Here is a 26,840-nt window from a genome sequence, read left to right on the forward strand (position 1 = left end):
TGGAGTACTACTCAGCAGAAAAAGAAAAAAAAAACAATGGAATCTTGAAATTTGCAGGCAAATGAATGGCACTAGAAGAAACCATCCTGAGTGAGGTAACCAGTCCAAAAAGGGAAACATAGTATGTACTCACTCATATATGGATTTTAGACATGAATCAGGGGAGTGTCGGCATTCAAACCCACTGCCAGAGAATCTGGGAAACTGGGAGGACCCTAAGAGAGATATGCATGGTACCCTAGAGGAGGAGAAAGGGACAGGATCTCCTGAGTGGACAGGGAGCATGGGGGGAAGGGGACAGGGAGATAGGGTAAAGCGAGGGAGAGAAGAGAAGAGTAGAACATGGCGGAGTCAGAAACTTGAGTCGAGGGAAGAATAGAGGAGAGCAGGATGAGAGATACAACAATGGTATGTGTGTAATAAGACTAATTTTAAAAGGAGTGGTCATGAATTAGAAATGAAGTAGAGGGCAAATAAAGAATTAAGAGGGAATAAAGAGTGTTGGGGATTCTGTAATATCATACTCAAACATTAATTAATTAACAAATGTCTTTAATGACCAGGATGACACTAATAGACATTCTAAAGTGCAAGGGGGATACCTCATGAGTCCCCAACATTAGACAAATAACTACAGGCAACTAAGGAATGTTGAGAGCAGAAGAAACCGTTTTCCTCAAGGAAGAGCCCCACAAATGATTATTCTATACTAAGTGGTCAGTCCTGGAAAACATATATACTAGTAACATTGTATTGACTGAGCAGGTTGTACTTATGTTTATAAAAGCAATTAAAATAAAGCAGAGGCGAATTAGACAGAGAGAGACAGAGACAGAGAGAGCAGGGGATGGTGAACAGGAAAAGATGGAAAGGAGAAAATGATGTCACTTTATTTTAATATTAAAAATATGAAAGCATTTTAATTACAGTAAAGTTTTAAAAGATAAAATATAAAAAACACTTAAAATATCTTTATAAAAATAAAAGGTGTTGGTAGCCCTTGACTTTAATCCCAAGCACTCAGGAGGCAGAGGCAGGGCAGATCTCTGTGAGTTTGAGGCTAGCCTGGTCTAAAGAGCGAGTTCGAGGACAGCCTCCAAAACAATACGTAGAAACCCTGTCTCGAAAAAAAAAATAAAAGATAAACTAAAAGCTATAGTTTGTTAATTTTGGCTCAAGTTTAAACTCTCAAAGGTTATAATATCCCTGTTTCTAATATATCAAGATATTTAGAAGACACATGTATGTATGGTGTGTGTTTACTGCTTACTACTAGTTATAGTGTGTGTGTGTGTGTGTGTGTGTGTATAAGTGTTTGTGTGTGTGTGTGTGTGTGTGTGTGTCTGTATGTCTGTGTGATCTATCATAATTGCTTTTCAGTTCCTGGTCTCCTACATTTAGAGAACATTCTACCAGAGTGATCTTTCCAAAAGACAGTCTAGCTATATCCTATCCATTTATCTTTAAATTGTCTAAATTGTCTCTACTCTTTCCAGAGTTTAGCCTCTTGCCATCTGGCATAGGAGAGACAGACACAGAACACATCATCCACACATCTACATGTCCTTTATTGAAGTATCAGCGGGTGGAGCTCATTTGCTTAGTGTCTGGGAACCCTGCAGCAGACAGAATTTTGGGCTAATTGCTCTTTAGGAACTACTTGAAGAGGATATAAAGGAAAAAAAAGTTTCCCAATTGAATGTCCCTTCCTTGCACTGTTTGAATGGTGTGACAGTCTTTCCTGGGGCCATCAAGGGCTAGTACTGAAGTTCTGATGTGAAGATTGACTCTCAGATCTCACTGCAGGGTTGGTGAGCATCTTCACTGAGATTGGGACGTGTCTGTCATCTCCATTTTCTGCATAATTCCTTACTCTTCCTCAGGTATTCATCCCCAACACATTCCTTAACTAATAACTTCATACAAGCCACTATTCATGCTGATATTTGCCCAAGTTATATTTGACCATGTCTCTGGTAGTCTACTCAGCACCTCTGGGTTTATAACGTGTGTATTATCTACTTGCTGACTCTTGATCCTGGTTTAGTGCCTATATTTCTTATGGCTGTGAATCACCTATCTACTTCTAGAATTCTGTGAAATAAATTTTTAGAATGATAATGTGTTCAATCAAAAGATAAGAACATTTTCTTTTTAAAATCAGGATTTTTGAAGAAGGGTATTATGTAGTTCATGTGGTCTCAAACTGACTATGTAGCTTGGACTCATTCACCTTGAACTCACAACCTCCTTGGGACTACTTCCCAAGTCTAGATTTATAGACATGTGCCATCATATTCACTACATTTTCTTATTAGCTACAGAGTTTCAAGCATTGAAAAAATACATTGCTAACTGCAATATGAATGTTCTGTCTATACATTTCCCAAAGAAATAGAACAATCTTGCCAATTAAATCAACAAGCAATTAATACAAAGAATGTAGAGATAGCAATATGTTCCATTGATTAGTGAAAGCCTTTTTCAAACTGTGACTTGCTAATGAATACTCCAAAATAAATTTTCTTTCTTTAGCCATTTCTGCTGCATTGTTTTTCCTGTAAGTAGGCAATTAACACACAGCCACTCAGTCCAATTTATCTCATTACTTAACAGGAAGGAATTTATCGTCAACTTTAAAGGCAGCACACATACCTCAAGAAAGGAAAAGGTAAGTAACACTTTTTTTTCAGAAACAAATGTAGAGAGAAGGGATGATTAACTCAAGGGAAACAAAAGTCAGTTTCTCAAGGAACATGGTGGAAAGATCAATATCAAGTTTCCCATTTTTCTTTGATCTATCAAGCTTGTAATTTGGAGTAGTTGATTACTTTGTTTGTTTGACTTGTGAAATCTGTAACCTCTATTGATCCACAGATTAGGAATGATACCTTTCACACCACAAAAGTCCCCAAAACAGAATGTTGAAAGGAAGAAGAGTCTGTCCTGCCCCCCCCCCATGATCCTCGTATGGCATCTTAACAGGCCAGAACTGGTCCCAGTGTATATTGATGGATTAAAGAAAGTGACTACATGAAAGAGAGGTGGGAAAGGAGAGGAGCAAGAAAGGCTGATGCTGAATAGTCATACGTTCTTAGTATCTAAGAAGACTTTAGAAAATTTTGCCTAACTACTAAGTAACTGGTGCATTGCTGGAGTGCATTAAAACCCATGTGCTTACTGCATAACTTCCAAGTTTCCTTCAATAAGCATTTGAACCTTACACTTTTTTTTGTGCCCTGACCTCTAGCTCTCAGGGATTCTCTCTCTTTGTCAATATACCCCTCCCTGTGTGTGTGTGTGTGTGTGTGTGTGTGTGTGTGTGTGTGTGTACAGATACATTTTTACACTAAAAGCACACAGGGTTTGTAATCTGTACATTCTTTTACTGGGATTGTGTGAATAATTATGCTGGAGAACCTGGAGAGATGTTTGAACTCAGTACTCTGAATATATGGTGTCCTGGGGCACCACCCACAGTGATTTGGACCCTCCTGTATCAATCATTAATCACAAAAATGACCTATAGACTTGCCCTCCTGGGCAATGTGATGGAGGCACTTTCTTAGTTGAAGTCTGATCTTCCCTGATGACCCACACTTGTACCAAGTCGACAGTGAAGTAACTAGTACAGATGATGTCAGCCCTCTGAACTCATGTGACAGATACTTATGCTATGCAGTTTGTAAATAGTATATTGGAGAGGAGCAAGGAAGTGATAGGAATTTCAAGAGAGGGCATGAAGGAGCTTTTCCAGTGATAAATGACTCCAGAGCACACAGGGCACTCACATTGGTGTCTGTGACATCACCAGAGTCTATATAAATCTAGTTTCTAATTTAGAAGAAAAACAGTGAAAAATTTTTTTCAATTAAGGTTAGAACAACCTTTAATAACTGGCCAAGAAATATGTATCAGATGAAAAGAATAAATTGAAAAGGAGTCTCCAGGCAAGCTAGCATTATGAGTTCAGGCTTTGAGGTCTCCTTTTTGCTCTGAAAATACAATATTTTTGATAAGATAGATAAAAAGAAAATTGGAAAGACATAGCTAGGATCAAAAACAAGATAAGCATCTCCATGCACAAGAAATGTAATGAACATGCAAAGCTTTGGGTAGGGCTGATGCTGAGGCCTGCTGAGTTAGGGGCTGGTGCACCACACTAAGGCAGGACAATTCTCAGCCCTCAAAGAACATTGGTGAATTTGAGTTAACTATGTGTTTCATAGTAAGGATGTCTGAATCAATGTCAGAGATCAAGCACAGCCCAGATATAACATGTTTTCTAAAAGAGAGAGAAAAGCCTGTTACTCAATTGGCAATGTGGCTTTCCAGAAGGCTACCTGTTCTAGAAGACAGCAACAGACATGTTTCTTGAAATAAAATCCCATTGGGAGACCACTGGACTTATAATTTCCTGATGATATTGGCAGACAAAAGCAGTGTGACAGCAATGTTTTGTTTTGTTTTTGTTTTGTGAAGAAGAGCAACAGAGGGGAGAAAAGGACAGAAAAAGACAGAGAGAGAGAGAGAGAGAGAGAGAGAGAGAGACATAAAGCATGTATGTATATGTGTTTGTGAGTGTTTTATGTGCACAAATCTAATAATATTAAAATCAGAAATACAAGACATCGGGAAAAATGAATACCACAAGTCAAAGTAATTTCACAGTATATCAGTTATAAAGGACAATAAAAAAGCAACACATTTTAACTTCTTAAATATGTAAACAGAAAATATCATCCATTATAAGTAACAAAAGTTTGAGATATATCAGGAAACAATAAAATGCTTATAGGCAGACAATGAATGGATTTTTTAAAAGGGTCTCAGAAATCAGAAGCAAATAATCACCAAGAGGGGAAGATCTCTTGTAAGTACCATTTATACTTATATATCATCTTAATGTGCTTTTTACATCGGTGAGAAACACGATGACCTAAAGCAACCTGGGGAGGACAGGGTTTATTTGACTTAATACATCTCTGGTCAGAATTCATCACTGAGGAACGTAAGACAGGAACCTCCAGGCAGCAACTGTGGCAGAAACCTTTGAGTAGCATCGCTTACTGGCTTGCTCCCCATGGCTTTCTTAGCTTGTTCATAACCCTGGACCATATGCCCACAGTGGACCTGCATCCATTACCAAGCAAGAGAATGTCCCACATATATTTTCCTGAATGCCCTTGTCTAAATTTAATCCCCTTCTTTCCAGACAGCCCTAAATTGTATCAAATTGGCAAAAATGCTAACCACACAGATGTGAAAAGAATATCAACATATAAGTAAAGGCAAACTGTCTTTCAACGTTAAAACTAAGTTGCGCTGAATCCACAAACTAAAAGTGTCATCTCAATATTGGAAACATTACCTGATGTGAACACTTTAGAGAAGGGTGGTGTCATATGCAAAAGGAGGCAGGTCAAAAAAATGAGTAAAGTGTGACATTTTGGAAAAACTGAAAGTGTAAGAATATAATTGAGAGTTAGCTCACTGTTGAACAACAAATAGAACAGACATCTTGGGATGTGTTAAAGGAGCTTGTTAATGAACTCTGGCTCTATTTACAGTAAGATTCCCATAGCTGTGAAGATCTCTGAGGAGGTGGGTAAGTAGATCTCAGTTAAGAGCGGATTGTTTTCACAGTAGCCAGGGGAGAGGGCTGAGTCTATACAATGGGTGCCACAGATCTGGGAAAATAGCGTGCCATAGTCATTCTTAAAATATTGACAACTATACAACTATTTTTTAAATTTTAAACATTTTATTCATTTTACATACCTCCCCTCCTTCCACTTCCCCAACCTCCCCTCACCCACCATGCACTCCTCAGAAAGGGTAAGTCATCCCATAGGGGGTCAACAAAGCCTAGCAAATCAAATAGATATAGGGCCAAGCTCCTTCCCCCATTTCAAGGTTGAGCTAGGCATCCCACAGTAGGGAATGTGCTATAAAAATAAAACAAAACTCATGCACCAAGGATAGATCCTGGTCCCACCTGCAGGGGATCCACAAACAGACCACGTCACACAGCTATCACCCACATGCAGAAGGCCTACATCAGTCACATGCAGTCTACCCAGCTGTCAGTCCAGAGTCTGTGAACTCCCACTAGCTCTGGTCTGCTGTCTCTGTGGGTTTCCCCTTAATAATTTTGACCTCCCTTGCTCATAAAATCACTCCTCCCAAATATTAATGATGCTTACGTGAAATTGTCTGAAGAAAGAGCATGAAAGCTATCTTAAAGGTAAAAAGATCATGAAGAATGTGTAGGACTGCTGGATATGATTACATAACAAGAAGGAAGACTGTTTCTCTCCTATTTTAGTTGTCTATAAGAAGTTTTCCAATAACCCTGGGAGCAACAAAACTGACAACTGAGGACAAGAAGGTACCTCCCTAGACAGTTGGCATGCTGTAAAAAGGGATGTGGATGCATTAGCTTTTTTGGATGCAATTAAATTCAGATTATATCCCAGAGGACTGACATTATTCATAAACACAATCTTAGCTTCCTTGAATATTTATCAAAGCTTCTGCAAGAAAAGCAAAGATAGGCAGCACCACAGAATCATGGACCCAAGTCATAAATATTGAAAACAAAGGACTGGGGAATTTGTAGACTATGAGCACAAAAGCGCTTCTTCAATATGTTGCCTGTGTGTTCCGGATAACTGGAAGGAAACAGAGGCAGAGGGGGAAAAATCTCAGTGCTGTCTCTACAGTGGCAAGAGCAGAGGCAGTGGCAGTGGATTATAACAACTTCTTTAAAACTCAGGTCCTTGTCCCCATAGCACAGAAAAGCCTTCAACGGGTCTGTCACCAATCTGAATTCTAACAAAACGTTCATCAAAGTCTCTGATAGCACACGGTGGTTAAATGTGAGCTGGAAGATACAGATTTAGTTGCTCTGAAAAGTAATGAGTAACCATGGCCCAAATGTGTTGATTAATGACCCTGTCAACTTGACGAGAGATTTCCTAATGGCAGTGTACAGGCCTTCTTCTTACATACTCTCATTTCTGATAATATTTTTATTATTTGAGGCATACAACACATGATTATAAAATTATCACTTATATAGAGTTATTAAAAACAACTAATGGGATAACTAACTCCATTTTGATAGAAAAAGTTTTAGACTAGTTCCAAACCTGAGCATATTAGTTCATAATTTGTTCTAAGATCAATATTAAATTGAGATGATCATTATCTATGCTGTGGTTAAAGTAGATGAAGGTTAAAAGTAATTATGTAACCTAGGTTCACCTTACACATAATATGACCCTGATACTGTGGCTCTAAATCTGTATAATTATGGCAGCTTTATATTTTGTTCCTGAATCTTCACATATTTACGTACATCTATATGGATAGACGATTGATAGATAAAGGATACCTTGATAGATAGGGTCTACAGCCATATCACCAGGCATGTGAAGGAACTATTTCTAGAATATCTTAAGTTCTCTCTGTTTTCATTCCCCAAAACAGACACCTTTTGTATCCTCCAGCGTTTTCTTCAGGGATGTGCCAATGAGTTGGCTATCACAAAGAGATTACTTGCTTCCTTTCTCTATTTCACAGTGCAGTATGATATAAAATTCATTTTCTTTGTCTTTTCGAAAGATGGGCATACGCATACACAGCCCAGAGCCACTGTGAATAGTACTGTCATCAGCATGTCCATTTTAAAGCACTTATGTGCGTATGTATTTCTTAGGGATATATTGCCTAGGGAATAATTATGCAAATTTGCAAATTTCAAACCATCAGTGTATTTTAAAGGTAATTTTGCCATGTTCCCCCCCCAAAAAAAACTGAAGCAGTCATGCTTAAACAGACTCTGCTATTGGCTAAACTAAGGAGTGAGACACTTAGTTCAGACACAACAATCCCTGTTAATTCATGTCTTCCTTATAGCTACTGTTCTGTGGATTTTTGTTTTAGAGATACTATGAGGGTTATTGGTACAAGAGCAATGAAATGAAGCAAGAAATCAGATAGGAAAAGAAGTTCAATTATCCTGCTTGCACATGATATGATCTTATATATAGGAGATTCAATATTCCACTAATTTTTTACAAATGCTTATGAAGTTCAGTAATGAGGCAACATACAAATTCAACTTTTGATGGGGAAGTTCTTTATATATGTCAATAAAACACTGTTGGCCAATAGGGACGCAAAATAGGTGGCACTAGGAGTTGAGGAGGATTCTGGGAAAGATAAACACAGGGAGTCATAATGTAGCCTACAGAGGAGGAAAAGGCCCGGACCCTTTCTCCGGTAAGAGAAATACTTAGATTAACAATTATGGGGTAAATATTTAATCCAGAGATAGCTGGTAAGAAACAAGCAAGGCCAACAGCTTCATAATTAATATAGCCTCCTGTGTGTTCATTTGGGACTGATGTGGCTCTGGAACCAGGCTGGCGGGAAGGCTGCACTCTACAAACTTTCAAATATCTGTAACCTCCTTCTTATACACCAATGAGGGACGCATCAAGAAAACAATCATTGTTGTTCTCAGTAGCCTCAAAAATATATCTAGAGACAAACCTAACCAATGAGGCCTAAGTCCTCTATAGCGAAAACTTTAAATCTCTGAAAAGACATTGAAAAAGACAGTAGAAAATGGCAGTACCTCCAATGCTTATGAATTAGGAGAATTAGTATTGTCAAAAAAACCCACCATTCTACCAAAAGCAGTTTATAGGTTTGAAGAAATCTCAGTAAAACTTTCCATAGCATTCTCCTAATAGAAACAGAAGGGGGATTAAAAAAACTAAAATTCATATTCAACCATAGAAGACCCTGGGCAGTCAGAGAAATTTCCAGAGAGAAACAATCAAATGAACAAAAAAAAAACCCTCACCACAATTCTGGAAGGATTACTAACACACACATTTCAACATAAATTACAGAACCATAGTAACAAAAACTGCATTGCACAGGCACAAAAACAGACATGTAGACCAATGGAAAAAAAATAGAATGCCTATACATGAGTATTTGTATACTACAACCCTGTGATATTTAGCAATGATACCAAAAGATGCCAAAAAAAAACCAAATTGGAATAAAGATAGCATTTTCAACAAGTGAAGCTAGGATAATGGATGATCACATACAGAATCAAACTAGACCCATACCTATAACCCTACACAAACCTAACACCAAAGACATCAATGTGAAACCTGAAATTCTGAGACACCTAGGAGAAAACACACACAATTTCCTACAAGATACAGGTTTGGGAAAGGACTATCTGGATAGGACTCTATTTGCCCCGGAGTTTAGGGCAACAATCAAGAACTGGGGCCTATTCAACAACTGAGACCTTTTCGACAATTGCTGGGAAGGCTGTGGGGAAAGAGGAACCCTGACTCAGTATCGATGGAATTGCAAATGGATGCAGCCACTCTCTAAATCTGTGTGGAGGAGTTTCCAAAACACAAAGTCAGCTCCACCATATGATGTTCGCCTAATCCCCAAAGACTGAATATCCTGTGCCACAGTACTTGCAGAAAGCTGCGTATGATCAGCTTCTTAATCTGGAATGAAGTCTCAGCTATAAACACAGGAAGAATCTGGGGCCAGAGAGAAGAGATTAACATCGCTCCAGTCATATGCATATTATTTTACAGGTTGTTTATACTTATCACTTTTACAGTTGACTGTATATTTGTGCACCATGTAATCTAATATAACTGATAACATAATACAATGCCAACTAAATCTGAAATGTTCATTGGGTACATATCTTCTAGATTTTATTTATTTTCTTTCTTTTTTTTGTTTTGTTTTTTTTTTTTTTGTTTTTACGAGACAGGGTTTCTCTGTATTGTTTCGGAGGCTATCGGTCCAGCCCGGCCTCGAACTCACATAGATCTGCCTGCCTCTGCCTCCCGAGTGCTGGGATTAAAGGCGTGCACCACCACCGCCCGGCTAGCTTTTATTTAGTTTCTAAACAGTATAAATTATATATAATCTTATTGTAAAAAATATCCTCTATCCATCCTGGTACCAAGAGACAGTATCATTTGTTTGCATATTTTCCTAGGTGACGATATTACAGGAAAGATCTAAAATGTAGAGGTCATTGTGAATTTATAAAATAATATTTCAATTACTCTCATTAGCAAAGGAATAGATTGTTACTAAATGAATAACATACATTTAGCAGATACTTGAAAAACTTCCAGATAATCAGAATTTTTAGAAGATAAATTAAATGGAATAAAAGATACAGCTAAGTGTCTTTAAATTTATTTATAAATATAATTGAAATGAAACCATAATATGATAAAAATTATTTATACTTCTATCAAGTTGTTTTAAAATACAATTAGTTGTTTATGTTTTTATCTAGATGCCCTTAATTTGCTGGGATTCTTCTTTATCTACCTTCCATTTTTGCCTGAAGCACTGGGATTGTTGACTTATACCAGTGAACCCAGTTTTTATTTGCCTTCTGGGGATTGGAACTCCTGTTTCCAGACTTGTAGAACAAATGCTTTATCCACTGAGAAATCTTCTAAGGTTGCTTTTACTTTCTCAAACGATTTATTATATAAGTTTTTGTTGACCTATTTTACTAAGAAAGGGGATTATTATTTATACTAATGCTCAACCACACATAATTCTTATTATTAATGTGTTTTTTCATTCCCATGTTCACTATGAGTAACTGCTCTAGTTCAATCATTGAGAAAATATGCATAGAGCACTTCTAAGCCATTGAGAGTACTTACAGAATTTCCATAGACATTTCTTACTATACATACTTTCAAACATGTTCTAATTAATTTATTGGGACAAAGGGTCAAATATTCTTTATTTAATGAAGATTTTTATCATATAAGAAAAATAATTAATAGTCTTTTAATGGTTACAACATTGTTGTCTTGTATGTGAAGAAAGCCGATAAACCCACATGCCATAATAAATTCTGTGTTAGATCAGTGATGCTTCTGTGTAAGCCACAGCATGCTCCTGTGTGATTCCCCTTAAGGAAGGCTGAGCTAGTAAACCTTCTAACCCATTGGCAACTGTTAGCTCCCTGCATTTTTACTTTTAAAAGTGATTTTCTTATATATATATACACACACACACGCACATATATATAAATATACACACACATATATATACACACACACACACACACATATATATGTGTGTGTGTGTGTGTGTGTGTGTGTGTGTGTGTGTGTTTGTGTTTGTGCCATGTGTATACAGATGCCCTCGTTCAGGAGAGGATGGGTGTTGGTTCTCCTAGGACTGGATTACAGTTCATTTTAAGATTCCCCTGGTGGATGGTAGGGACTAAACTCTGATCCTTTCCAAGAGCACAAGGTGTTCTTAACTGCTGTGACATGCTGGTCTCTTATGTTTACAAATGCCACCTGGGTCACAGGGTTCATGACTTGGAGGCAAGCATGCCTGCTTCCAGGAAACTCTAATGCATGTTTGGAGGAATGCAGTTTCACATGCTCCAATTCACAACTTCACATTACGTTTTTCCTTCTTTGTATGTCTTACTAGTGAGGTCTGAATTTTGGGGAATATGTAGTTAATTTGAAGTAATTTCCCACAGGTGCCTGCTAAAAACAAGCAAGCAAACAAAAAACAAACAAAAAAATCAAACAAATGGAACAGAACAAAATAGGAGCTATGGACATGATCACAGATTGTGGCTGGCTGTGGCAGGGCTACAGACCCAGACATAGCCCCTAGCATCAGCCCAGGCCCTGGTGACCGCAGCGCAGGTCACTTAGATGGGCATGGAGCCAATGGCAACATGGCCCTGGAATCCCCACATGGCCTCAGATGTGCCTCCAGATCGTGAGCATCCCTCACCGCCTCAGGCATCAGCACAGTTCCAGTCTGTGGCTGGGTCACCAACACAGTCATGGCTCTGGCCACAGCTCAGGCACATGGAACGCCGTGACCCTGGGGTGACAGCATACGTTACTCAGGTCTGTATTGACCCAGCAGCAGCCAGCCCTCAGGCATCAAGAAGGTCACAGGTGGATGTGCAGATCCTGCGAATCAGTGTGGCCTTTGGTGACAACACAGGTGGCAGCTCAGACCTGCTGTATCCACTCAGTCCTGAAATATACTGGAAATAAGTCCAAGTACAGTGATCCACAGAAGAGGCCCTAAACCTTGCCTAGGGAAAATGGTAGAGCTGGTGGTGTAAGTGGAGTGAGCTGGACCTGAGGATGTCAGTGAAGAGGAACTGGCTCCACTCTGCTATCCGCTACATCCATGGAGCTAGCCAAAGAGAGCTTGCCTGAGTGGTGACCATGAAGAAAATCTGGCAGGCTGACCAGTCCAGGGACTACATAGAACAAGAAACAGTACTCTGAGGTAGCTCACCCCAATACCCACCTCATCTACATTTACTGCTGGAGCATGTAAATGGGCCGACCTGCAGATTCAAAATCTCCAGGATCTCCATGACACAAGGCAACAGTAGGACATCCAAGAGAAGTCCCAGTGAGGGCCCAGTATGAAAGGTGTAGCAGCAGCCAGAGGTCTGGAACCACACCAATGACTCATTTCAATAAACACTTGCAGGTAAAAATAAATGGAAAAAGGGTATATTGTGTGACTCACTGGCCACACTACAGCTTCCATGCCAAGATTTCTTTTATATTTTTTTGTTTGGGGGGATTTAGTATTAAATATTGTCGCAAGGACAGAGGGGCAGAAGCAAGAGGATGGGATGAGTGAGATTGGGATGTATGATGTGAAATCCACACAGAATCAAATAAAAATTAAAAAAAAACCACTACCAACACCAACAACTAAAGCCAGAAGAATAAAACGACCAACCAACAAAAACACAAAAATAAAAAGAACAGAAAACAACAACAGCAGCAACCAAATAACAAAGAGGGCCAGCAAGGTGGCTTAGTAGGTAGAGGTGTTTTTTTTTCATGCCTAATTAGATCCCAGGACATACATGTGTACACCACTCAACTCTTAAACCATCATTCTTCCTGACTCTTTAGTACACAGATGCTAATCTGCAGTCTGATCCCAAAACTACAAAAATCAAAGATTTCTCCAAGAGTTTCCATATTTTACCCAGATGTTATTTTTGGCTTCATTCGTATTCAGTGTGTGTCCTTGCTCAAGAAGATGCCTGGATGCCTGTGTTCATTATTAGCTTTCATATGCTGCCTTCGGATATTAACTCACTCAAAAATTAAATTTCTGGTCATTACCTCCCATTGACACAGCTTTGGATCATACCTCAATTCTAACAATTGGAGCAGACAAAACTAAGAAGTTGACCCTTCTTTACACCTCAGTTTTAAGATTTCATGATCTAAGGGCAACCCTGCTGAATTACCATGTCACATCCAGGGAAAGGGAACAGTCTCTTCCTTAGCATTTGGTAGAAGTAGGCTAGTCAGCAGGGGAAGTGTACAAGGTGTACTGACACTGTGGATGAGCCAGGGTTTCCTTGGTTTCCCAGGAGAGACAAGACATGGATTTTGGCATGTTTTTATTTCCTGAGAGTCATGAAAACTTGCCTGTTTGCACACAATGTTTGCAAGTCAAGTCTAAGAAATCAGACGCCACTGGTTACATGAGAGGTATTTACCATATGAGGCAGTTTTTAGTGAAATGACTGACATCGGAAGTTAATTTCAAACTGGAATGTGATCTGTATGTCAAAATCTGGTTTCCATCTACTAATTTATACCTTATTATTTTGCTCACTTAAGAAAGAAAATGGTTAGAAGGTCATTCAAAATGTAAATGTTCTAACTGCCAGCTTAATATAGTTTAACTTTTTACCAGCAAGATAATTAAAGCTGTAAATAATATTTGAGGCCACCTGCCTCTATGACTCCTTGAATGGAGCCTCATTATCTTCTGGATTGAAGTTGTTATTCTAAAAGACATCAATGCAAAAAGATCAGAAAGCAGATAGAAGCACATAATTCCTTGTACACTCACATGCCACTTTCTGTATTGCAATAGTGATCAGTAGAACATGGAAATATTGTATAGAAGATCATATGCTAATTCATGTGTAATAAGTACAATTGTATTGTTAATTGATTCATGAAATTTCATAATCAAAAATTAAAATTTTCCATCATGCCTGGACTGATATGATATTGCCGATGATCTATGCAAGAATATAAGGGAAATATTAATCAGTGTCTTTCCAAGATGAGCCCACTTTCAAAGAAAGAACATGGCAATTCAGACAAATTCTGCTATTGACTGGAAGTAGAAAATTGCTGTGTACATCCAATTTTTATATTTGTACATTTAGCCTGTGATAGGGCCATTTAGAGTGCTTGAAGCGTTCTAAAGACTATACTTTAATTCCATTTTTCTTTTTATGGAGAAAATAGAAATAGGATTATTCTCAAGATCAATATGGTAAAGTAGAGCAAACATATCTGTTAAGAATAATTCACTCTTGGGAGCACTCTCACCTCCCTGAGACTCACACACACAGGCTGATTACCCTCCTCCTCTGGTCAACACTTGCTCCACATTTGATTTATTCTGGCCCCAGATGTCAGTCCCTTCTCACCAACCATAATGTCCTTCCCAAGTTCATTCTTACAGTCACTGCAAAACACATAGCAGGCATTTTCCCTGAATAGCTATGGTAACTACAGGATCTGTTTCAGAAGAAGGGATATTTTGCCCGGATCCAGATTCAAGCAAGATGAAACTATTTTGCCAAAATTGCTGTGGGTGTGTTTTGCTATAAACACAAAATATTTATAGTACTCCCACCTCCATGGCTCTAAATGAGGAGGAAACAGCACTAGGAGATGGTGGTGAGACAGATGGGCTTGTAAACATATTAGTCTGTGGGAAGGCACAGGGGATTGCACTCAGTATACCCCCATGGAAACCAAAAATCAGCAGATGCTCAAGTCCCTTATGCGATGAAGCTTTGGATTCAAAGTAACCTGTGAGCATCCATTCCCTCTTGTACTTTAAATAGCCTGAAGACTATGTTCAATGCCTAACAGAATGTTAATTCTATGCTAATGTTTGTTGTACTCCATTGTTCAGGGAACGGGACAAGAAAGAGAATTTGTATTTAGCAAAATTTAATTTTCCCAAATATTTTCAGTTCATGATTAGTTGGGATCATGGATGCGGAACCCACAGTTGTTTGTAGTGTCATCCTGTATAAATGTTGTATTCATATATATATATATATATATATATATATATATATATATATATATGATACATCAATTGTTCTTACAGAATCTCCAATAGGTTCCTTCACAGTTCAAGGTTAAACTGGATGATCTTGTAGAAAGTAAGTACGATAATTCAGAAGAAGTAGTAGAAATTTCTCTGGAAAACAAAAAGGCTCAGAAAACAGTAGCTGCTCTCTACTTGCTCATAGGCACTGCCGTAAGTATCTGGAAAGTTCTGTTTACGTTACAATGTCCACTTTGCTTTATTTTTCTGGGGAAAACCAACATGATACTGGCTACATTGAGGAGAAAACTTGTGGATGCCCCCAAGAATGCAGGTGGCTGCCTTGACTGAGGGCTCCTAGTGACAGCAGCAGGAGAGAAAGAGGGATTAGGGAATCAAGGGTAACTTCTAGATGATCTCACCCAAATTAAGCCACGATAGTTTCAGTTCTAGATAACTAGAATTGGTTAAAGAAACAAGACTAAGAACAACATCAAGAAAGGTGTTTTCATTCCTAATCTGAGTTGACTATGAGACAGTCAAGATTCTGACTGTGGCTGTATTGGGGTTCAAACTTCAAGTTGGATATCAGAAAAGCAAAGCAGCTGGACACTAGTTTCCTACCTCTACCCCAGGCTGAATGGGCTGACCCTGTCTCCATGAGCTTTCACCAAGACTCAGACTGCTGCTTCTCAGTGTGGCTGGAGAATGAATGCCTCCTAATGACTTTTATACCCCTCTATTGCTGGGATTAAAGGTGTGAGCTATGACTCTCCTTTAGACTTACTCAGTCTTGTGTAGATCTGGGTGTCTTGGACTCAGAGACGAGTCTACCTCTTAATTCTGAATCCTAAGATTAAAGATGTGTACCACCATCTCCTAGCTTCTGGTTGCTGGGATTAGAGGTGTGTGTCACCACTGCCCGATTTCCATAGCTTGAGACTGACTTTGCTTTTCTGAATCCTCAGTCAAGCTTTAATAAATCATAAATAATATATCACTAAAGCTGTGAGTGTGGGTCTTGGGAAAATGTCATGAATGAAGGTATGCATTTCAAAGTCATTCATTCATGAATACTATTTAAAGAGATCAAAGTGATTAATGGTAACAATACATATTTGATAAATAACATAACATATTGAATAATATTTAGTGTGATTATTAGAGTGATTAAGCATTTTACACTCAAATTTCAATTAAATTTATTCATTTATTTTACATTCTGACTTCAGTTTCCCTCCCTACGCTCCTCCCATTCCCATACCCTGTCTTCCAACCCTCTCCACTTACTCCTCCTCTTCACATACAATTTTAAAGTTAACAAAATTCTTTTCTATAACTTTTGGATACCTAATGTTGTTTTTCTTTTACAAACCTACTTCGTGAGCATTTGAATATAGAAGATGCTGATTCTTAGTCCTAGCCCCATGAACAAAATACTAATAACACAAGTTAGAGCAATAGACTTAAGCATTATCTTTGTAAAGACTCGTGATTCATACACACTTCCAAATAAGTGTTGGAGGACTGGGTGCCTGCATCAAAAGCTTACAGGCAGGGAGCAGTTTGAACCCTGTCAGTTCTGATTCCAAAGCCGGTATTGTCAATTCCCATTATAAAAATTTTATTTTATATGCAGAGATATTTAATACAAAATTCTCCTAAAAGTTATAAACCTTTAAATATCTACTTAAGCTATTTTAAAATATGGGTATATTTTAAGTGGGGAGACATGAAAAAAATTTTAAAGGCCAAATAGTGGGCCTCCAGAGACTTTAAGAGAATTCGATGAACAACTTAATAGGCAAATCAAATCCTTTTAAAAAGTAATGAAGTGGTACTAGTGTAATACTGAATTAAAGGCTAAAAGCATCATGCACCATTAGCAACATTGTCTACTCATGTCATTTGGATTTGGGGTTAAAGATGAGCCTCTCTGTGTTCCTTAGGAGAAAACTAGCCAATTCATGAAACTGTATTTTTTCTTTGTTTGTACAAACAGATATTTGTTAAGATGGAGATAGAAAGGTAAGAAAAAAAGAAAACCACAAAAATATAGAAATACTTAACTACCTCATGAATATTTATTTACCTTTACATTTATTTTCATTTTCCATTCTTAAAAATATGAACAGATGTTTTTCCTGGACGCATGTCTGTGTGCATTTGTGTTCTTGCGGTTGTCCACAGAGGCCAGATGAGGGCACTGGAGGGTCTCCTAGGACTGAAGCTACATAGATTGTAAGCAGCCCTCATGTGGGTGCTGGAGCTTGAACCCAGGTCCTTTGGGAGAGCAGCCAGTGCTAACCTCTGCTCTGTTATCTTCCCAACCCTTCCTTTATTTTCAAAAGTTTTAAATACTGTTGAACTTCATTTTGATTGGCAGACCAGTGTTTTTCTAAGTTTTTATTTGTTTTCTTCTGATTTCACATTTTAGCATTTAGTTTTGGTATCTTTGATTCCTTGTGAGTTGTTTGCCATATGTCCTTGAGGATTTCTCAGTAGAAACTGAGGTCCCACTATTCAGCTAGACTGGCTGATCAGCAAGGCCCTACTCCAGCTCCTTCCTAGCACTGGAATTACAAGAATTTACTGCACTTGGCTTTTATGGGATGTTCTGGGTTTCAAACTCACATGCTCATGCTTGCCTGTCAACCACTTTCTAGACTGTCCTATATCTCATTTAATATTGGACACTTTTTACAAACAGCTTTTTTTTTCATTCTACTGTAATTTGGTATTTGCCTTTCTTTTCCAGCTTTAACTCTATCTAGTATCATCTTTTTATCTCTGTTAGAGGCATTTTGACTTTTACTTGGAAAGCAGGATATTTCCAAATTTTCCCTTATCCATAAACTCTATTAAATAATAATTTGTAAATAACACATGTGTGTGTCCCAATACTTCTTTCCATTTGACAAGTTTACATTTAAAGCTTTGACTTTTAAACCCAAATCACTTTCCGTATGAAAAAGTGAAGCAGTTTTACATATACAGTCCTTTAAAAAGGGAGCATGGAGCAAAGGCAATATTGGCCAATAATACTCTGATGTGGTACAAGATAGTGGATTTTAAAATCCTCCCATTAGAAGAAATTTCTGTCTTTTCCTCCCCTGGTGCCCTCTGAATCTCCCCGTCTTACCGGTCTAGTACACAAGCCCCAGTGAACAATATGGGTTTGACTCTGACCACTGCCTCTCTTCCTATTTACACTCTGGACAAGCAGGCATCAGTCATCAACAGCCAGGGGCTCACACATCTTTAACTCAGATGAGCTGTACGCATATGTCGCCATAAAGTACACCACAACAATCTATGCCCTACACTCAGACATAGATTTCAGCATTACAAATTCTCGGGGTGTTTGCATCTCTTTGTACAACTTCTTTCAGGAATGGTAGACACATAAATATGGCTGCATGTTACTTAACATATGCATATTCAATGAGTATCATGTAGTAAGCACAGAGTTCCTTCCAAAACATTTAAGAAAGGCATATTTGTTTAGTGCTCAATTTTTAACTACAGAAAATTCACCCTTTTTATATTCTGACAAATTAAAAATATGTATGTATATATGTATATATTCCCATGTCATATATTTCTTAAATGATATTTCTAGGTTTGCGTTTTCAAATTTAGAGATGAGAAGCTCTAGAGGAATAATTTAACAAACTAAAGTCATCTAGCAGTGAATAAAATATGGCCATGATTATTTTACTAACGTTTAGATGTCACACAGCTATTTAGAGCTCATAGTAAGTAGGATTGAAATATCAACTACAAATATTTGTGTCATAGGGAGGAGGTACAATATTATTTATGACAATTTTTTCATGGTTATCCTGAGATTGTACTTTGTACAAACATGATAAAATCTTTGTAAGTCCATCTATCATGTAATTTACAGTAAATTCTTATGATGGTTGCTATTAAATAACAAAATAGTGTAGCACTTGATACTCTTGTCAACAGATTCATCAAAACATAGTAGGGTGTATTCTGAACTGGAGAAATGGCTCATTTCTCAAGAGCAGGCACTGCTCCTGCAGAGGAACTAACTTTGATTCCCAGGACTCATACATCTCATAAATGCTCTAGCTCAAGGTGCTCCTGGCCTTCATAGGTGTGTACTGTAGACATGACTCACAGAGACACATACACATAAATTTAAAAATTAAAAAAGAATGTTAAAAAAAGATGTATCTAAGCCAGGCATTGGTGGCACACACCTTTAATCCCAGCCCTCCACAGAAGCAGGTGGATCTCTTTGAGTTTGAGGCCAGCCTGGGCTACAGAGCAATTTCTAGGACAGCCTCCAAAACAATACAGAGAAACCCTGTCTCAAAAAACCAAAAACAAAACAAAAACAAAAAACAAAAAAAGGTGTATCCATATTTAATCGTTTGTTACCCTGCAGGTATGACTTCGGTGATTATCAAAGAAAATTACTCTGAATTAACTGTAAGGTTAATGTTTCAATGAAATTGTGACTCGTTGAATTAGAATAATATGTTCAAAATGAAAAAAAAAGTTCAATTTTATTCAAGACAAGAAGGCAAAAGATAGCTTCTGGTTATTCAAATATTTTCTTTTTAAAAGCATGTTTTAAATCTCAAGAAAACTACCTCCCTGTTATTCTACTAAGCAGATGCATTGTCACTTACTATACAAAAATGACTTGGGGACCCACATGAGCAATGGATCTTGAAGACAACTTTGTGTAGACAACATGTTATATCTGGAAACACATATATACCTTGGGAACAGCCTTAAGATGCCAAATTAATTCATAAAATTAGAACCTATATAGTTATATGCATACCTCTTAATGGTTTATAAAAGTGTGCACATTATTTATATAAGAATGTTGATTATCAGTGGAAAGGGTTATATAACCAGCTTTTACCTCCTAAGTGATCATAGGATCAAAGGCTTGATCTATGATCTGTGCTCCCTTTATAGGATCAGTATGGAAAAACCCAACTAATGGCTCTCTTCTATATTAACCAGCTTGTTTTTAATTATTTTTATTGATTCATTATTTGCTGTGTGAAAGCCTTTAAGATAAGCAGCTTATGTACTTAATATAACAATACACAGATATAGCTACTTTAAAAATGAAGCAATGAATGATAGAAGAGGACTTGTCTTTTTTCCAAAGTTTCAGAACTGGTTAAGGGAAAATCTAGCTTATTTTCAAAATCTGTGAAAATCTAAACTAAGAGTTCAAAGGGGCATTCAAATAATTTGAATAAAGTACAGCCTACTTTGCTTCATTATTTAGTGACTTTTTATGTATTTTGGGTTTTTATGTAAATCTGAGGAAGTAAAAATGAATGAGGCATGAGGTTAAAAATAATAACAGAAAGATAATTGAAAAAAATCAATGGAACCAATTGATTAATTTCAGAAAGATAAAACTGGCAAACCTTCAGCTCACACAGTAGACACACATAGATAAAATTATAAATGAAAAAGAGGCATTGCAAATGGTACTAAAGCAATTCACTTATCTTTTTTGAGTATAACTATATAACTTAGGAGAAATGGATGAATCCCTGGGAATGTATACATTAATGTGGTTAAATCATGAAGAAAATTAAACCAGATTATATTAATAGTATAGAAATTAGGTCAGTGATCAGAACGCCAAAATAAAACAGTGAAACAAGCATAACCAAATGGCATCATGGTCCCATTCAACCAAACATTTACAGCGAGATGAAGGCCAGTGCTGTGCAACTTCTTTCACTGTCAGCAGTGGAAAGAACATGAAACATTTCCAAATCAGTGAGGTGTTCTACCAGGGAAGGTGTGTGGTGCACCAGTTTGATATTCTGGGTTCAATCCCTAGATGTCACCAAAAAAAGAAAATAATCTACTCTCCAAAACTGTGCTCCACAGCAGGTGTGTGTCTGTACCCACCCATACGACACACACACAAACACACACAGAGACAGAGAGACAGAGACAGAAAGAGACAGAGTGTACATAATGAAGATGATGTTACAAGAAAAGAAGATTATATGGTCTTTTAAGTGAAATTAATCAGTAAAATACTAAAAAAATTAAACAAAACAGCACAATAATAGAGTATGCATATACCATGATCAAGTTGGATTTACACTAAGATACAAAGATGGGTCAATCCTATGGTGAAAAATAAAGGTTATATGATCCTTTCAAACACTGTAGAAAATACTTTTGACTAAAATTCACTACAGTTTTATGTAAAACTCTAAATGAATTAGATACTGAATATTCATGTCTCACCAAAGGTCATTTATAATAAATAAGCAGTTAATATTTTCTATTATAAAACACTAAAATCAGTGCATAAGAGAAAAACAAATTTTTAAAAAGAAAATAAAAAACTGAAAAACAAAACAATGCAAAAAAAAACTCCACAAAAACAAACAAACAGACAAAAATGACTAGGAGCAAAGCAAGGAGTCACTTCTTTATGTGTATTGACAGAATATCTCACTGTTCTTAAGTTTTTTCAATAGGCTAAGCTTACTGATAGGGAATTTCCAGGGACATATCTGCGTCTACTTGAGTGGAGATTATGAGGATGCACAGTCACACCTAGCATTTTTGTTGTTATTTCAACATGAGTTGTGGGACTAGAACTTGGGTGCTCATGTCCAAGTGGCAAGAAATTTAACAAATAAGCTATTTCTTCAGCCCAACATGTCCATTCTTATCACCTCTATTTTACATAGTCATTACTACAATAATTTGGAAATAATAAATGAATGTCAATAAATAAATAGAATGGAGAATGGGTAAAGGAAGGAGAGAGAGAATAAAAATAAAAGAAATAATAAAGAGGAAGGAACCTCTGGTTTCCATGGATATGATTTTTTTTCATGCAGATAATACTAGATATTCTGTGAAGAAACCTTTAGAAGAAGTAACAACTCATTCAGTAAGACTGCATGATACTATATTAATATAGTTTAAAATCAAGAAAAATTCGCATATACAAGAATAATAAATGAATAATAAATTTGACTAGGAGTCATATGCTGCACACCTTGAAAGTGACAATATGTGGGTAATAATTCTGAAGACATAATAAATTAATTTTAAAGGAATCTTGAGAAAGAAGTTAGAACCTAGATGTATTGCATTCTCTGATTTTATACAAAATTAGCATACAAAACTATACTAATTACAACTACATGATATTGGTACTCAGCAAGCATACACACGAATGGAAAAGAGATTCAAGAAAATACTTAAGAATATATAGTAAAATGATCTTTAAGAAATACAGAAAATATTTACAAGAGACAGAGGAGAATGTTTAATAATTATTTGTAGAATACAGTCTATATTCGCATACAAAAACTGAAACTTAACTCTTATACTAAAAAAATACCTTCATGTACACTAAAGACTTTAAAAGAGCATATTAAACTGTAAAGCGTGCAGAAGACAGCATCTGGGGAAAGTTCTTTGACATTGATCTTGACAGTGAATCATTGGGTTGTGTTATAAAACACAGGAAATAAAAGGAAATGTGAGACTACATCAAATTATACAGTTTCTGTACAAGCAAAGGTAGAAAAATGAAAAAAATATATAATGGGAGAAATTATTTGCAAAGTCCAACCTGACAAAGGATTAACATAAAAATAAATGCAGCATTCAATTACACTACAGCAGTAGCTGACGTTCAGTAGCTATGATAAAACACTGACCAAACTCAATCTTTGGAAAGAAGAATAATTGGCTTTTGGGGTACAGTTCATCATCAAATGAAGCCAAGATCATGGCAGTAACTTGAAATCAAGAACTGAAAGAAAATGATGGAAGAGTGTTGCTTAAATGTTGCTTCCTACGACTTGATTAGCTATGCTTTTTATACAATCCAGACTCACCTGCCTGCCTACAGTGAGCTGAGTCCTCCTGAACTAATCAGTGATCAAGAAAATGGCCACAGGCAACTCTGATGAGGTACCTTCTTCCAAGGTATGTCGTTGAAACTGAATCTCTCTCTCTCTCTCTCTCTCTCTCTCTCTCTCTCTCTGAGACACACACACACACAATATTTATTCATGGGGGCACAGAGGGGAGGGAGGGAGGGAGATATACAGAGATCCTGCTATGGACCTGAATGTTAATTATTTCAAGTGTGGCAAAATGGGGGGAGGTACTTGATATTTGTAAAATGCTAATAGAAATGTAAATATCATAGAGCCTATGGAATATGAAATTGTCTCATCAAATAGTCCTCCTACATCTACAGAGATATAGATCATTAATGTAGTTCACAATAGCCAAGACATGGAAATAACCTGAAGTCCCAAACAGCTGAATGGATAAAGAAACTGTGTGCATTTACGTACATGTGTGTCTTCATGTATGTGTATACACAAGCACCAGTGACATAAATCATAAAAATGAAAAGTCCTGTCACTCATCAAGACAAACAAATGCACATATAAACTCAACTTTTAGAATATTTCAAGCTCTTGGTTCCAAGCATCATATGCTTACAATGGAACATTTCAAAAACATTAGAAACTGTCTACATACAATAGGCAAGATACAAAAAGATAAATATTTTATTAGCATACTTATATTTGCAACACTTAAAAAAACAAAACTATAGAATGAAAAAGTAGAATAGTAGAAACCAGAAGCGGGAGAGTGGGAAAATAGGAAGTTCAAAAATGAACAGGAACTAGAGCCTCATCCTTGATCCTGAGGCTGATATGCATATTAATTTAATTGAGATAATTATTACATGGTTTATTTATGCACCTAACATTCACATGATATAACTTGAATATAAACAATCTTTGTCAATTAAGCATTTTATTTTACACATTATTTTGCCTTTGGAAAAACTACAGCCAAAACAAGCACATACATATGTGCACGCAGACTAAAACAGAGCTCAACAGAAGCAGAAACCTGCTCTCCCAGGCTTTTGGAAGCATATTTCAACTTAGACTGAAAAAGCAATCTCAGTAGATATGCATTCCACCCACATTTTACAATTGGTTTATATGCTTTGCAATTCCCTCAATCAATGCACAGGATCCTGTTAGAGTGCCATGAAATAAAAATTATAAATACTCACTGAAAATTATTTGTAACATATACAATACTCTTGTCTTTGGGGTTTAATTTTGTATATTGTAAGAAGATGAAAATAAAGCCCCGAGGCAAGAAACACAACTGTATCTTTCAATGAATAAATTATATTAGGGAATATGCTTGAGAGATTGGAGGAGAAGCAGACAGACTGTTTCTGTAAAAACAGCATCTCTGATGGAAACTAGTGCACTTTGCCTGTTGTAACAACAATACCATATAAATGATTTTGCTACTTTTAGAAACATCATTACCATTCTACTGGAAAACACCATAAAAATATAAACCTTGGAATTCTAGTGACCTGGTACCACAATGACCATCAGAATACATAATAATCAGATGGAAGAGTGTAGACCTTAACACCTGAAGGATTTTTAAGGTAAAAACGAGGAAGAGAGTCATTACTTTGAGGTTAAGAAAGTATTACTGACTTTGGGGAGGATGTGTGTAATGAAGAACAGCTTTCAGCAGCAACTAGATTCCAATCAAAAGGCCATAAAGTAGAAGACAGAGACAGACACTGATGTAAAGGAAGAGAAAAAGGAAAAACAGAATTAGGAAAAATAAAGGAAAAAAGATCTGTTGGTTCCCAAACTTTGGGTTGAATGAGTTATCTAATATTGTCATAATTTGGCTAGTACGTTGTAGTGAAAAATAGTGAAGTATCACAAATGTAAATTGTCATATCATTTATGAAGTTTTTGGCATTCAATATTCACCAAATACTTTATCTGTCCTTTTTGTCTCATAATTTCGTCTCCAAGTACTCTCATCTACCCAAGTGGGAAAAGACTTTCATAAAGAATGTTTATTATAGCAACTTAAAAAATGACAAACACAGAACTCACCTAAATATCTAACAATAGATCATGACTAATAACAGGGAATCACTGTAAAATATTACCATGTTATGAAAATTGTTCTAGCGTGCTTTCTATAGCTGTGACACACACCGTGATCAGAAGCAACTTAAGGGTGGGGAGAGGAAATGGTTTATTTGACTTCCAGACACAGTCCATTATGCAGGGTAACCAAGGCAGGAATCCAGAGACAGGAACAGAAAGCAGAAACTACAGAGGATTGCTGCTTACTAGATGATTCCTGTGACTTTCTGTTGCTTGGTTACCTTTCTTACTTAGCCTCAGCATACATGCTGAGGGTGGCACTCCACAAACTAGGCTGAGCCCCCCTCACATCAGTGAACAATCAAAAACAAACAAACAAAAAAATACCCATAGATATGCTCATGGCTATTTTGATAGAGGTAATTCCTGAGTTGAGATTCATTCTTCCCAAACATGGATAGACTGTGTAAAGATGACAAAAACTAACCATGACAGATGGAATTTAGCTATATATATATAAGCACATGTGAAAATAAATAATAGGAAATCAGTATACCCACAGCTAGACACTGAACTGAACTCCTGGAACCCAGTGACAGAGATGGAGGAGTGATGAGCAAAGGGGTCAAGACCATGATGGTGAAACCCACAAAGACAGCTGACCAGATAAGGGGGAGCTCTTGAACCCCAGACTGATGGCTGAGAGGCCAACAGGGGACGGATCCAGACTCCATGAATGTAGCGCCAGGGAGGAGGCCACAGAAATCACTGGGGCCTTGGGTAGTAGATCAGTGTTTACCATGGTTTATGAATGTTCTTTGGGAGCCCATTCCAAATAGAGGGATGCTCTCTCAGCCTGGACACATGGGGAAGGGCCTAGGTCCTGTCCTGGATGAAATGACAGACTTTGGAGATCCCCCAAGGAGGGCCTCTCCCTCCCTGAGGAATGATGTGGGGATGGGGTGGGGGGCTTGGGAGGGCCTGGTGGAGGTACAAGGGAGGAGGGGTGGGAGAGGGAGCTGGGACTGACATGTGAAGCAACCTTGCTTCTAATTTAAATAAAAACATATACTGAGGAAAAAAGAAAATAAAAAGAAAGATATATATTATTTAAAGCACAGATGACAATGGGAAATGCTGTAAAAATACAAGCAAGGAAATGAGTATACATACACACACACAACACACACACACACATATATATATATATATATATATATTTCTGTGGTAAAGTTTTAATCATGTTTTGCATAGGGACATATGCTAGAATGCTAAAAATACTATCAATAATCAATTCTACCTTCAAATTATTTGAGAATTTCTAAGCTTTTTGACTTTATATTTGTCTGTGTTGTTTCTCCCGTTAAGAAGCTTGTTATTGTCAATGACCCAGGTGAGGTTCTGATCACAGAGCTGGGTTGGGAGTCATGGAATTTTGTGCTATCCTCTTCTGATGCTTTCCTTTGAATAGAAGAACTAAACTGTCCTTTTAAAAGAGACATTACCTTCAAAATTTAGAGGTCAGAATCATACCTCTCTCTCTTATTATTATTATTATATGAAACAAAATTAGAGCTAAGGAAAAAGCTTTTCTATGGATTCAAGAAAGTTTTAAGTGAACAATGGCATACCCAGGAAGAGCAAGTGGAATTCTCAAGAATATAGTCGGTC

The 26,840-nt window shown here is 37.1% G+C and overlaps 1 protein-coding gene across 1 annotated transcript in view; it reads right to left on the reverse strand.

Annotated features, from left to right (window-relative positions):
• Positions 1-26,840, reverse strand: part of Cntnap2 (contactin associated protein 2) — a 2,029,549-nt gene that overhangs the window by 1,445,689 nt on the left and 557,020 nt on the right. The gene's annotated exons all lie outside the window — the stretch shown is intronic.

This window comes from Mesocricetus auratus, unplaced genomic scaffold (assembly GCF_017639785.1).
Source record: "Mesocricetus auratus isolate SY011 unplaced genomic scaffold, BCM_Maur_2.0 Super-Scaffold_100694, whole genome shotgun sequence".
Classification (NCBI taxonomy): domain Eukaryota; kingdom Metazoa; phylum Chordata; class Mammalia; order Rodentia; family Cricetidae; genus Mesocricetus; species Mesocricetus auratus.